Genomic DNA, 13,272 nt, shown 5'->3' with positions numbered 1-13,272 from the left:
AGATGCCTGAAAACAGATACTATGAGAAAAAAAACAAAAACCACTTAAAACCTGGTATTTGCAATCCTTAAACATTTAACTTTACCATGCATTTAATCTGTTAATCTTTAAAGTTACAGGGGGAGAATATGGGTGTGTCACTTTTGTTTCTGTTGATTCATATCTTAAATATGCTTTGATACTCTGATTCTTTCCTTGGCATTGGCAGATTTTTAAGGATTTATTGTCCACTGCTAACAGTGGAAAGGCTATTTTGAAAACCTACCGGCAGATCTTTGCAGGCCAATCTTTCTGTGGTTCATGTTGACCTTGTGTATGATAGTTTTGTCTTTATTTACACACACAAATTTATTTTGGAGAATGGACATGGATGTTTTGCTAGACGCATACAAATAGAAATTAAACCTGGATGGTTATCATCTAACAGATGTTAGTGGAGTATCGGTTCAACTCAAGAATCTTGAGGCTGATGGATCCAATGTTATGTATCTAATAGTAGTTACCAAACAGTGACTCAGGAGGTGAAGCACTAGCCATGAGAAAGTGCAAGGACAGTGCCCAGACCCAGGACTGGCAATAAAAACCCTTACATGTAGTCTTAGGCTGTTGAGACAATTAGACTTACTAAGTTTATTGTTGCAGAAAGGAAAATACCTAGCAAATGTCTTTTTTTTTTGTTTTTTTTGTTTTTTTTAAGTTGGTTGTGGGGTTTGAATTCAGTACTTGGGCTCTGTTCCTGAGCTTTTCAAGTCTAGTGCTCTACCACTTTAAACCACTGTGTCTGGTTTTTTTGATGGTTAATTGGGGATAAGAGTCTCACAGGCTTTTCTGCTCTGGCTGGCTTTGAACCACAACCTTCAGATCTCAGTCTTCTGAGTAGCTAGGATTAGCTAGGTAGCACTGGTACCTGTCTGTAGTCTTTTTCTCCTTAGAAGAGAATTGGCTTTTCTATTGGATCTTTTCTCTGACACCATGGTTGAGGGACTTGGCTTTATTTATTTTGCCAGTTTTGGGGGGCCTGAGCACTAATCCCCTCTTTGTGCTCAAGGCTAGTACTTTACCACGTGAGCTATAGCGATACTTCTGGCTTTTTCTGTTTATGTGGTACTGAGGAACCTAACCTAGAGCTTCATGCTTGTTAGGCAAGCATTCTGCCACTAAGCCACATTCCCAGTCTCATATGTAGTTTTATTTAATTTAAATTTTTTTTTTTTTTTTTTGCCAGTCCTGGGGCTTGAACTCAGGATCTGAGCACTGTCTCTGGGCTTCCTCAAAGCGCTACCACTTGAGCCACAGCACCATTTCCGGCTTTTCTGTGTATTTAGTACTGAGGAACCTAACCTAGAGCTTCATGCATGGTAGGCAAGCACTCTACCACTAGTCCGAACTCCTGGCCCAAGGGAGGGAGCAGCTTTTCAATTCATCTTCATGTACTCTTTAATAATAATAATAATGTAAGATGTTAGCTGAGTATTTTTTGTTTGTTTTCTCTTTTTGTCAGTCCTGGAGCTTGAACTGTGGGCTGGGCACTGTCCCTGGGCTCTTCAGCTCAAAGCTAGTGCTCTACCATTTAAGCCACAATGCTACTTCCTGTTTTCTTTTTTTTTTTGGTGGGTCTTGGGGCTTGAACTCTAGGGCCTGGGCACTGTCCCTGAGCTTTTTCTTCAGCTCAAGGCTACTGTCCTACCTCTCTGAGCCACAGCCCCATTTCCCATTTTCTAGTGATAAGTTGGAGATGAGAGTCTCTTGTTTTTAGTACCTGGGCTGGCTTTGAACCGCCATCTCAGCTAGGATTACAGGTGCAAAGCACTGCTAGCTGAGTATTTTTTCTAGAGATGGAATCCCTAAGCCTTATGCATACTAGGCAAGTACTCTTACTCCACTGAGTTACACCTCTCAGTTCATTTCCAATAATTTTCTCTGGGTACACTGATACACAATAATTGTTAGGGAAGTGGTGCTGTGGCTTAAGTGGTAGAGAGCTAGTCTTGAGCTGAAGAAGAGCTCAGGGACAGTGCCAAGGCCCAGAGTTCAAGCCTCATGATGAACCAAAAAAAAAAACGATTTTAGGGGCGGGGAGTGGCCTAGTGGTAGAGTATTAGCCTAGCATGCACAAATCCCTGGGTTCAAGCCACAAGACTGGCAAAAAAAAAAAAAAAAGGATGTTAGTTTATAATCCTGATCTCAAGCTTTTATATGTGAGTTGACACTGTAGGATTCCTTCAAGTGTGGAAAGCTTTTGTTTGCACAAAGTGGTGATTGCTAAAATCTGGAAGAAAGCTTGAACAGGAAATAATTTATTAAGTTTTGTTTGTCTCATTTAGTCTGAATACTGTTGTTTTTCTTTTGTTGCTTCTGAAAGTCTTGAACATTTTTAACTGAGTCTGCACTATCTCCTACATTTCTGTCTGCTGATTTGAAGTAGTTTCTTTTTTCTTTTTCTGACAGTATAGGGTTTGAACTCAAGGTCTCACACTTGCTTGACTTATTTGCCCACTAGAATTTTACTATTTGTGCCAGCCACCAGCCTGGCTTTTTGCTGGTTTTGGATTCTTTTTCCTGCCCAAGCCGGCTTTAAATACTGACCCTCTGAATCTCAGCATGCTGGGTACAGTGTAAGTCATGGGTACTCAACAACATCTTTTATTTTAACTTCCAAGTTACAGTTCTGTTTGTGTGTGAATTCTTGAAAAAGACATCTACTTTGTTTACAGCTTCTTAATACTTTGTAGTTTTGCTTCTGTATCCCCAGTTTGCTGAAACTTTTTTTGAGGGGGTGGAGGGGGGATCAGTTGCTCAATGATAGGGCTCTATCACTTTGATCCAGGGCATCATTTTCAGTTTTTTGTTTTTGTTTTTTTCTTTTTGCCAGTCCTGGGTTTGAGCTCAGGGCCTGAGCACTGTCCTTGGACTTTCTCAAGGTCAGAGCTCTACCACTTCTGGTTTTTCCTGTATATGCAGTACCAAAGAATTGAATGTGGGTCTTTGTGCATGTTAGGCAAGCACTCTACCACTGGGCCAAACTCCCAGTCCCTGATTTTGTTTTGAGACAGGGTCTTATTGTACTCCAGCCTGACCTGGACCTTGCCGTTCTGCATTAGCTTCCCTCTAGTTTGGTACTTACAGGCATATGCCATCACGCATGGGTGATAGCATAAGTGTTTGATGTTGTTGTTATTTGTTTTTAGTGATTTGGGGCTGGAGGGTAGTATTGGGCTTTGAATTCTGGAGCTGATACTTGCCTGTAGTCCAATATTCCATAGATTTCATAGCTATTGACTGTTGGAGGACATTTGGGCTCATTCTGCCTTTTGGGAAAAGTACGGATTGATAAGTACATTTGTTTACAGGTTTTTTTGGGGGGCGGAGTGCATAAGATTTTACTACTGTGGGATAATTATCCAGTAGAAGTATTATTAGATTGTATAGTGATTGATTACGTTTTGTTCTTTTTCTTTCTTCCTGTCAAAATTGAGTGATACACAGAATTTATTTATTTATTTACTTTTTGGTGGGTCATTGGGCTTCAACTCTGGGCCTGGGGGCTGTCTCTGAGCTCTTCAACTCAAGGCTACCACCCTCCCCACTTGCATTTTCTAGTGGTTCATTGGAGATCAGAGGTGTCTCTACATCTTGCTAAATAACTGGTGCCATGGCTTATACCTGTAATCCTAGTGATTCAGGAGACTGAGATCTGAAGAGATCCCAGTTCACTCTTATCTCTAGCCACTAGAAACAGGAAGTGGTGCTGTGGCTCAAGGGGTAGGATAGTAGCCTTGAGCTGAGGGGCTCAGGGATAGTGCCTAGCCTAGAGTTCAAGCCCCACAACTGACCAGAAAAAAAAATCTCTGGGTCTTTAATGCCTCCTGAGCAGCTAGGATTATAGACATGAGCCTCTACACCAAGATTGAAGAGCTATTTTGTGCATTGTTGAGTTGGGTTTTTCATTGTCCTCTGCGTGTGTGCGTGTTTCATATTGTAGCCCATTCTGGCCTTGATTCTCCTGCCTCAGAACTGGGATATTGAAGTTTTACAATTCTTTTCATGTAATTTAATGATCTATACTCTTTTCAGTGGTTATGGATAAATAGGTTTCAAAACATTTTCATTTTTACAAACTTGATAGAGAACAAATAAAATCATATATATTTATTTATTATTTGCTGTCAGTAATTGGGGCTGGTTTTAAATTTTAGTGTTGTAATCAGGTAAAATCAGTTTATTAGGGTCTTTACATTTTTTTAATACATCTCCACTTGCCTTATGTAAGATATAGTAATATTCTTAAAGATTGCTGGAAGGTTAGAATATATTGGAGGATAAGCAATTATATTTACAAATTAGATTAAATTAAAAATAATTACTGGTTATATGATATCCCCTCATATACCAGGAAGAGTCTGAAGAAGGATTTTCTTTGTAAATTATGAGGATATAGTCCCCATGTCATCTCTTATTTCTCCTGGTGCTGTAATTGAAGCTATTGGAATTCCCTGATGAAAATAAGTCATGTTCAAACCATAAGTGAACTGAGAGGAAATTACAGACTTTAATGCCACACTAATTGTTATTGGAATTTCATATTCAACAGCATTTTTGAAAGATTTAATTGGAAGTTGACAATTTAGTTCCATGTACCAGTGGCATTTCCTTAACATTGCAATTGATGCAGTTGAAAATGTATTAAAGAGCCAGTATGGTGGCACACATGCATGTAATCAGTGCCTGAGAGGCTAAGAAAAGATTAGACAGTTTGAGACCAACCTGGGCTATATATACACATATCCAGAGCCTGGCTCAAATAAATAAATAAAACAATGAAAAAAATGAAAGAAAATGTATTAAATGTGTTTTGTTTGGGGCTGGGGAGGTACTGGGGTTTGAATCCCAGGTCTGGAACTTGTTTATTACCACCAGTTATGCCCTGCAGCCCTGTATTTTGATAATTCGTACATCAAGAAAAAAACACTTCTATCATGCTGTAATATGATCTGTAATAATCAGTTGTAACGTTAGATTGGGTACTGTGACTCAGTGCTTTAAATCCTAAATATTTCAGGAGGCTGAGATCAGGGGATCACAGTTCAATGCCAGTATCAGCAAGAAAGTCTGTGAGACTCTTCAGTCCAGTTAACCATCAGAAAACTGGAAGTGGTGCTATGGCTCAAAGTGGTAGACTACTAGCCTTGAGCAGAGTTCAGGGACAGTACCCAGGCCCTGAGTTCAAGCCTCATGATTGACAACAAAGAGAAAAGAGAAGGTCCCAGCATGCTTGTCATCTCAGATCCACTTGGAAGTATAAAGCTCTGACATAGGTGAAAAATAAAAAAGGGCGTGGCTTCTGCCTAGTAACCTGACTGGATTCCGAGTTCATACTTCAATACCTTCGAAACTAAAGAAGAAGCCCAAATGCAGTGGCTCATGCCTGTAATCCTAACTACTCAGGAGGCTAAGATCTGAGGATCACGGTTCAAAGCCAGCCCAGGCACTAAAGACTGTGAGACTTTTTTTTTTTTTTTTTTTACCAGTCCTGGGCTTGAGCTCAGGGCCTGAGCACTGTCCTTGGACTTTCTCAAGGCTAGAGCTCTACCACTTGAGCCTCAGCACCACTTCCGGCTTTTTTCTATGTATGTGGTGCCGAGGAATCAAACCCGGGTCTTCATGCATGCTAGGCAAGCACTTTAACCACTAGGCCAAACTCCCCGCCCCAACTGTGAGACTCTTATCTACAATTAACCAGTAGAAAACTGGAAGTGGTCTTGCGGCTCAGCGGGTAGAGCAGTACCCTTGAGCTGAAGAGCTCAGGACAGCACCTAGGCCCAGAGTTCAGGCCCCATGACTGACAAAACAAACAAAAAACTAAAGTAGTTGGGCACCAGTGGCTCACAACTATGAGATGTGAAGAGGGAGGATGATGGAGTTTGATTTTAGCCAGGCAGGGAGGTCCATAAGACTCTTACTCTGACCTCAAGTTAACTACCAAAAAGCCAGAAATAGAGCCATGGCCAAGTGCTAGAGCGCAAGCTTTGAGCAAAAAAACTCAGGGGTAGCACCCAAGACAGGGTCTAACTCAGACTTGTATCAAAAAAGTATTAGGAATTAGGGAGCAGCTTAGCTGGGTGACTTGATCAGAATATTAGCCCATACTGTAGGCTGGGACGCTGGGCCTGGGTGCTGTCCCTGAACTCTTAAGCTCAAGGCTGCCACACTACCGCTAGAGCCTTGGCACCACTTCCAGTTTTCTAGTGGTTAATTGAAGATATGAGTCTCACAGTCTTTATGCTCAGGCTGGGTTTGAACCTTGATCCTCAGATCTCAGCCTTCTGAGTAGCTAGGATTATAGGCTTGAGCCACAGTGTTTGGCTCTGGACCAAGTTTTTTTTGTTGTTTTTTTCTTTGCCAGTCCTGGGGCTTAAACTCAGGGCCTGAGCACTGTCCTTGGGCCTTCCTCAAGACCAGTGCTCTACCACTTGAGCCACAGCACCACTTTTGGCTTTTTTAGTGTATGCGGTAGGTGAGGAATCGAACCCAGAGTGTCGTGTATATTAGGCAAGCACTCTACCACTAGGCCAAACTCCTGGCCCCTGGACTGAGTTTTTTCAGAGAAATTATGTATTTATAGTCTCAGAACCATTAGTCTGGTAAATGTTGAGTCAGTGAATAAAAGTTATATTTTATAGGCTAATTTGGTTTAGTTTTTTTAAATTACTACCTGTCAATAGACATACACCCCAAACCCTCCTTAGATCACAAAAGCAAACTCTTATCCTTGTGAATGACCTGCTTTTCCTATTTTCTTTCTACGCTGGGTTGGCAGTAGCTGATTTAGATAGGCTCTGGTAGGAGTCAGAGGTCTGGTGGATATGAGTCACTAAGACTCTGTGATCCAACGACTGACTAGATAAGCAGAGTTTTTTATCTTTTTTTTTTTGTTGTTGTTCCAGTCTTAGGGCTTCAACTGAGGGCCTGGGCACTATTTCTGATCTTTTTCTTTGCACTTTTTTTTTTTTTGTACCACTTGAGCCACAGGTCCATGTCTGGCTTTTTGGTAGTTAATTAGAAATAAGAGATTTTTTTCCTACCTGGGCTGGCTTTGAACCCTGATCTTCAGATCTCAGCCTGCTGAGTAAGGTAGGGTTTACAAGTGTGAGGCTTCAAGCTCCTGGCTGATGCATCTGTTTTAAAGGAACCTATTTGTTGATTTGGGGCTTAAAAGTCTTCTAGGAACAACTTCCTGCTGAAAATCTCTAAGCAGAATTCCCCTTTTAGTAAGTGGATATGACATTGTATCAAGTCTTTCAGTTGTTTTTTTGGTAGGTCAGGGGGTTGAATTCAGGGCTTGAAGGCAGTCCTTGAGCTTTTTGCTCAGGGCTAGTGCTCTACCACTTTGAGTTACAGCTTCACTTCTGGTATGGGGGTGGTTAATTGGAGATAAGAGTCTCACAGACTCTTCTGTCTAAGCTGTTTTTTTTTTGAGCTCAGGGTCTGAGCCCTGACCTTGGACTTTGTCAAGGCTGGAGCTCTATCATTTGAGCCTCAGCACCACTTCCGTCTCTTTTCTATGTATGTGGGAGTGAGGAATCGAACCCGGGTCTTCGTGCATGCTAGGCAAGCACTCTACCACTAGGCCAAGCTCCCGGCCTCAGGTCGATTCTGAATTGAAATCCTTAGATCTTAGCCTTTTGAGCAACTAGGATTACAGGTGTGAGGCCCTCCCCCCCTCCCCACTTGCGGGGGGGCCTACTGTATCTAGTTTAACAAGTTAGGCTAAAAGAAACTGCTGTGTTTATCTTTCTGTATTACAAAATAGTGTGTGTTTGGGGGTGGGGAGATGGAAACACACTTTCCATTTCTGAGCCTCAAATCCTACTCCTGAAACAATGAATAGTCACAGTGATAGCCTGCTAGTATCTGCTTTGGTTCAAGGATAGTGCTTTTCACTGGAACCACGGATCCACCTCTGGCTATTTATTTTTTGATGCTGGCACTGAGGCTTGAACTCAGGGCTTGGGTGCTGTCCCTGAGGTTTTCTTTTTGCTCAAAACTAGCATCACATTACTTGAGCCATTCTTCCACTTTAGCTTTTAGGAGGTTAATTGCAGATAAAAGTCTCCTGGGCTTTCCTGAGTCCGTTGGCTTTGAACCTTGATCCTTAGATATAAGCCCCTAAGTAACGAGGATTACAGGTATAAGCCAGTGGTTTCCAGCTTGAGGACTTTTCTGTCAAGCTGAGTAGGTAAATGTGAGCTACCAATGGTGGGTATCTGGTAAAGTTTGTTATATTAGGGATACTGGTTCTGGACTACTTCTTGCACAAGTAGTCCTTTTCTTTTTTCTTTTCTTTTCTTTTTTTTTTTGGTCTTGGGGCTTGAACTCAGAGCCTGGACACTGTCCCTGAGCTCTTTTTCTTAAGGCTAACACTCTACCACTTAGAACCACAGCACCACATCTGGTTTTCTGGTAGATAATGGAGCTAAGAATCTCATGAACTTTCCTGCCTGGGCTGGCTTTGAACCACAAACTTCAAATCTCAGCTTCTGAGTAGCTAGGATTACAGGCTTTTGCTACCAGTGCCAGGCCCTTTCTGTTTCCTTTGCTTTCAAATAAAGTTGCTCTGTCTGCTTTAAACACTTTCTGGACTTTTAAACAAACTTAAAAGATTTGTTATTTTATAAAGTGGCTCTTGGTGACTTTGATTTGTAACCAGAATCGCAACCACTGATCAATTTTATTTATTTAGTCAGTCGTGGGGCTTGAATTCAGCCTGGAGGCTGTCCCTGAGCTCTTCAGCTCAAGGCTGTCACCCTACCCATTGAGCCACAGCACCACTCCTGGTTTTCTTTCTATTTTTTTTTTTTAAACCACATCTGGATTTCTTGTGGTTAATTGGAAATGAAAGCCTCATGCTGTGGTTGGCCTTGAACCATGATCTTCAGATCTCAGCCTCCTGAGTAGGATTACAGGCGTGAGCCACTGCGCCAGCTAAAAGAGAAAATATTTTAGGCAGGAAAAGTATTTAGAGTTTGAGTCTCGTAACAAAAATGCCTGTAGTCAGTATTTAGAAATAGCTCTCTCTAAAGAGCCCAAAGGAGACCCTGAAAGTAATGTGTTAAATTTTCCAGTTTCAGAATAATGAAGGCACAGGCTTACATGTTTCTTTTGGTACCTTAGGCCTAGAAAGTACAGTCTTTTAATACCACACTTTATGACCGTACATTGGAGGCATTTCCTCTGCACTATTGCCAAACCTTTCATTTATTTCAGTCATAGGACTTCAACTCAGGGCCTGGGTGTTATTCTTGCGCTTTGCTCAAGGCTAATGCTCTACCACTTTATCTGTCTGGCTTTGAACTGTGATTCTCAGATCTCAGCCTCCTGAGTAGCTAGAATTAAAAGCATACGTCACCATTGCCCAGCATCTATTTTATTTTAGGAGGAGGATTTATAAGTCGTAGTCAGATTCTTGGAATAACAACAATGCTTTGGCCTGGATATGTCTGTTCTGTCTCTTGAGCATGCTGCCCTGTCTTAAGATGTTCCAGGCTAGGCTTCCTGGAAGGTTTCTACTTGGTCTTACCACATGGTCCTTAGTTAGTATGCTTGTCTGCTGCTGTTCTGTTTCCCAGATTTCATCGTTTCATTTCCCTGATTTTACTCTGCCCCTTTCCAAATCATTCCTTCTTGTTTATTCAAATTTTCTCTTTTGAGTTTATTGTCCTGGGATCTAATTTTAATGCTGCCTGAGACCACCTGGCCCTCCTCAATAGATTTACTACTAACTGCGTCTCAGTTGTTACTGTAAATCTTGGCAGATAGAGCTTTTGAATCTACCATGAAGAGACAGTTAGGTAGGATTTCGTTGACCTGTGGTTTCTGTGTGAGAAGTAGTGAGGTGTTGGTGGCCCTGGTCCTTGTTTTGTGCTCTGGACCCTTGGCAGAGTCACCTTGAAATGGTTTCCTTATTTGTAAATATAGGAGAGTAAATCTATGCTGGCTATCTCACCTGATTAATTTTAAATTAAAGTGGCATAATGAGTATTAAAGGAGTTTGGACATACATGTCATTGCTAGATTATGTGGTTATGAGTACTGACCAGTATCGTTATTTATTTATTTATTTATTTATTTATTTTTCGCCAGTTATGGGGCTTGAACTCAGGGCCTGAGCACTGTCCTTGGACTTTTCTCAAGGCTAGAGCTCTACCACTTGAGCCACAGCATCACTTCCAGCTTTTTTTTTTTTTTCTTTGTATGTGGTACCGAGGAATCGAACCCCGGTCTTCATGAATGCTAGGCAAGCACTCTACCACTGGGTCAAACTCCCGGCTCCTGACCAATATCTTTATAGTAGTAGTTCAGTTTGTCATTCTAGACTGGAAGGAAACCATTGGCAATTTGGAGTTAAGATTGGGAAAGTAAATCTTAATTCTTACACAATAGGTGTATTTGCCCCCTAAAACTAGCTGCTCCCTGCTGTACCATACTAGGTTTTGAATGATCTTACCACTCATTTGATAAACACCATTTCCTACAAAATTAGAGCAGGTATCATTCCTATTTTGTAGGTAAAACATAATCTCCACACCAGGTGGTGCATACCTATAATCCCAGCCTTGGAAGGTAGAGGCAGGAGGACCAAAAGTTTGAGGACAGCTTGACCTGTGTAGAAAGAGCCTGACTCAAGGGCCAGGAGTTTGGCCTAGTGGTTAAAGTGCTTGCCTAGCATGCATGAAGACCTGGGTTCGATTCCTTGGTACCACATACTTAGAAAAAGCCAGAAGTGGTGCTGAGGCTCAAGTGGTAGAGCTCTGGCCTTGAGAAAATCCAAGGACAGTGCTCAGGCCCTGAGCTCAAGCCCACGACTGACAAAAAAGAAAGACCCTGACTCAAAAAGAAATAACTTCCTTCCTTCCTTCCTTTCCATTCTGTGTGTTTGTTGGTCCCGGGGCCTGAACTCAAAGCCTAGGCACTGTCTCTGAGCTTTTGTGCTTAGTGCTAGCACTCTCCTACTTAAGCTACAGTTCCATTTTTTTTTTTTTTTTGGTCTTAAGGAGCTTCTTGCCAGGGATGGCTTTGAACCGTGACCCTCTCAGCCTCCTGAGGAGCTAGAATTACAGTTATGAGCCACCATCAACTAACATGAAGTTTTTTTTTGGTCAGTCGTGGAGCTTGAACTCTGGGGCCTGGGTGCTGTCCCTGAGCTCTTCAGCTCAAGGCTACCTCCCTACTCCTTGAACCATAGTACTACTTCTTGTTTTCCAGTGGAGATAAGAATCTAACATTTTTTAGTGCCTAGACTGGCTTTGAACCATGATCCTCAGATCTCAGCCTCCTGAGTAGCTAGGATTACAGGCATGAGCCACCACTCCTGGCTGTGATATAACTTTGTAAAATCTCACCGATAGTTTGCATTTCCAGTATAATGCAGGGATTCTTTGTTGTATCTTTGTCTTTTTCGGTACTGGGGATCAAACCTAGGATGTTATACTTGCTAGGCAAGTGTTTAGTCCCTAGGCTACATCCCAGCCCCTGTCCAGTGTAAGTATTTATCTTTCTCTGGGGAGGGGGGATACTTTTCTTAAGGGGAAAGGAAGGGAAGGCCTTGAACTCAGGGACTGGACACTGTCTGATCTTTGCTCAAGGCTAGCATTCTGTCACTTGAGCCACAGCGCCACCTCCAGCCTTTTCTGTGTATAGTATTGAGGAATCAAACCCAGGGCTTCATGAATGTATGTCCATGTTCCCTGTCCCTGCATTTACTCTGCTTTCAAGTCTGCTTAAGAGCTTGAAAAATCATTTGATCTTCCTTTCATACTTTTTGGGAATAGTATATCAAGTAGAGAATTATTTTTTGCTAGTCCTGGGCCTTGAACGTGCATGCGCGTGTGCTTGTGTGCTTGTTCTCAGCGTCATTGTGCCGTCCCTAAGCTTTTTCATTTATAGCTAGTGCTCTTACCACTTGAGCCACTCTCCACTTCTAGCTTTTGGATGATTGATGAGAATAAAGAGACTTTTTTTTCCCTGCCAGTCCTGGGACTTGAACCCAGGGCCTGCCCACTGTCCTTGGACTTTCTCAAGGGTAGAGCTCTTCCACTTGAGCCACAGCACCCTTTCTCGCTTTTTTTTTTTTTTTTTTTTTTTGCCAGTCCTGGGCTTGAGCTCGGCCTGAGCACTGTCCTTGGGCTTTCCTCAAGGCTAGTGCTCTATCCTCAGCCACTGCACCACTTCTGGCCTTTTCTATGTATGTGGTACCAAGGAATCGAACCTGGGTCTTCGTGCATGCTAGGTAGGCACTCTATCACTAGGCCAAACTCCCGGCCCCTTTTTGGCTTTTTCTATGTATGTGGTACCGAGGAAGGGAACCCAGGGCTTCCACTAGGCCAAAATCCCAGCCCTGGAATAGAGTCTTAATAGAATTTCCTGCCCTGGCTGACTTTGAATCTCCTTCTTCAGAACTGAGTCCCCTAAGTACTTGGATAACCCTTTTTCACCACGTTCTTTCTGTGTGTGTGTGTGTGTGTGTGTGTGTGTGTGTGTGTGTGTGTGTGTGTGTGTGTGTGTGTGTGTGTGTGTGTGTGTGTGTGTGTGTGTGTGTGTGTGTGTGTGTGTGCTGGGGCTTGAACTCAGGGCCTTGTGACTGTTCCCGAGCTGTTAGACTCAGGAACAGTGCTCTATGCTAGCAATGTAGCTTAGTGGTAGAGTGCTTGTCTAGCATTCTTGTAGCCCTGGGTTTGGTTTCTTACTACCACATAAACAGAAAAAGCTGGAAGTAGCACTGTGGCTCAAGTGGCTCAAGTTCAAGCCCCAGGCCTGGGGGGAAAAATAATGCTCTACTATTTGAGCCAGAGCAACACTTCTAGAATTTTGGTGGTTAATTGCAGATGGGAGTCTTAAGAGCTGATTTTTGAACCATGATCTTCAGATCTTAGTCTCCCAAGTAGCTAGGATTTCAGGTTTGAACATTTTACACCTGTCTGACATTTTCAAAGAGCTTCACTGTATTGTATTCTATCCTTGTTGCAGTTGTACTGTACATGACTGGTTTTCTTCTTTCATAAACCCTAAGATCATTTGTACAGACTATGCCTAAGTCTAGTCTAGATTGTGTATAGCGTTTAGGAGTCATTATGCGGATTAAATAATAGTCATATCTGTGCTTTAGAAGGATGTAGAATATCACCTACCAAAGGATCTAATGTAACACTAAAAACATTTAGAACTCAGAGCTTAGAAGCACAATACTACTGGGTATACTGAGGCAGGAGGATCATA

The 13,272-nt window shown here is 42.2% G+C and overlaps 1 protein-coding gene across 1 annotated transcript in view; it reads left to right on the top strand.

The window, feature by feature from the left end:
- Positions 1-13,272, top strand: part of Nsd1 (nuclear receptor binding SET domain protein 1) — a 78,601-nt gene that overhangs the window by 1,936 nt on the left and 63,393 nt on the right. The window lies entirely within an intron of this gene.

Source organism: Megascapheus bottae, chromosome 38 (genome assembly GCF_031878675.1).
Source record: "Megascapheus bottae isolate mThoBot1 chromosome 38, mThoBot2.hap1, whole genome shotgun sequence".
NCBI classification, from domain to species: domain Eukaryota; kingdom Metazoa; phylum Chordata; class Mammalia; order Rodentia; family Geomyidae; genus Megascapheus; species Megascapheus bottae.
The sequence above is the reverse complement of the archived record's forward strand: the minus strand, read 5'-3'. Positions and strand labels throughout refer to the sequence as shown.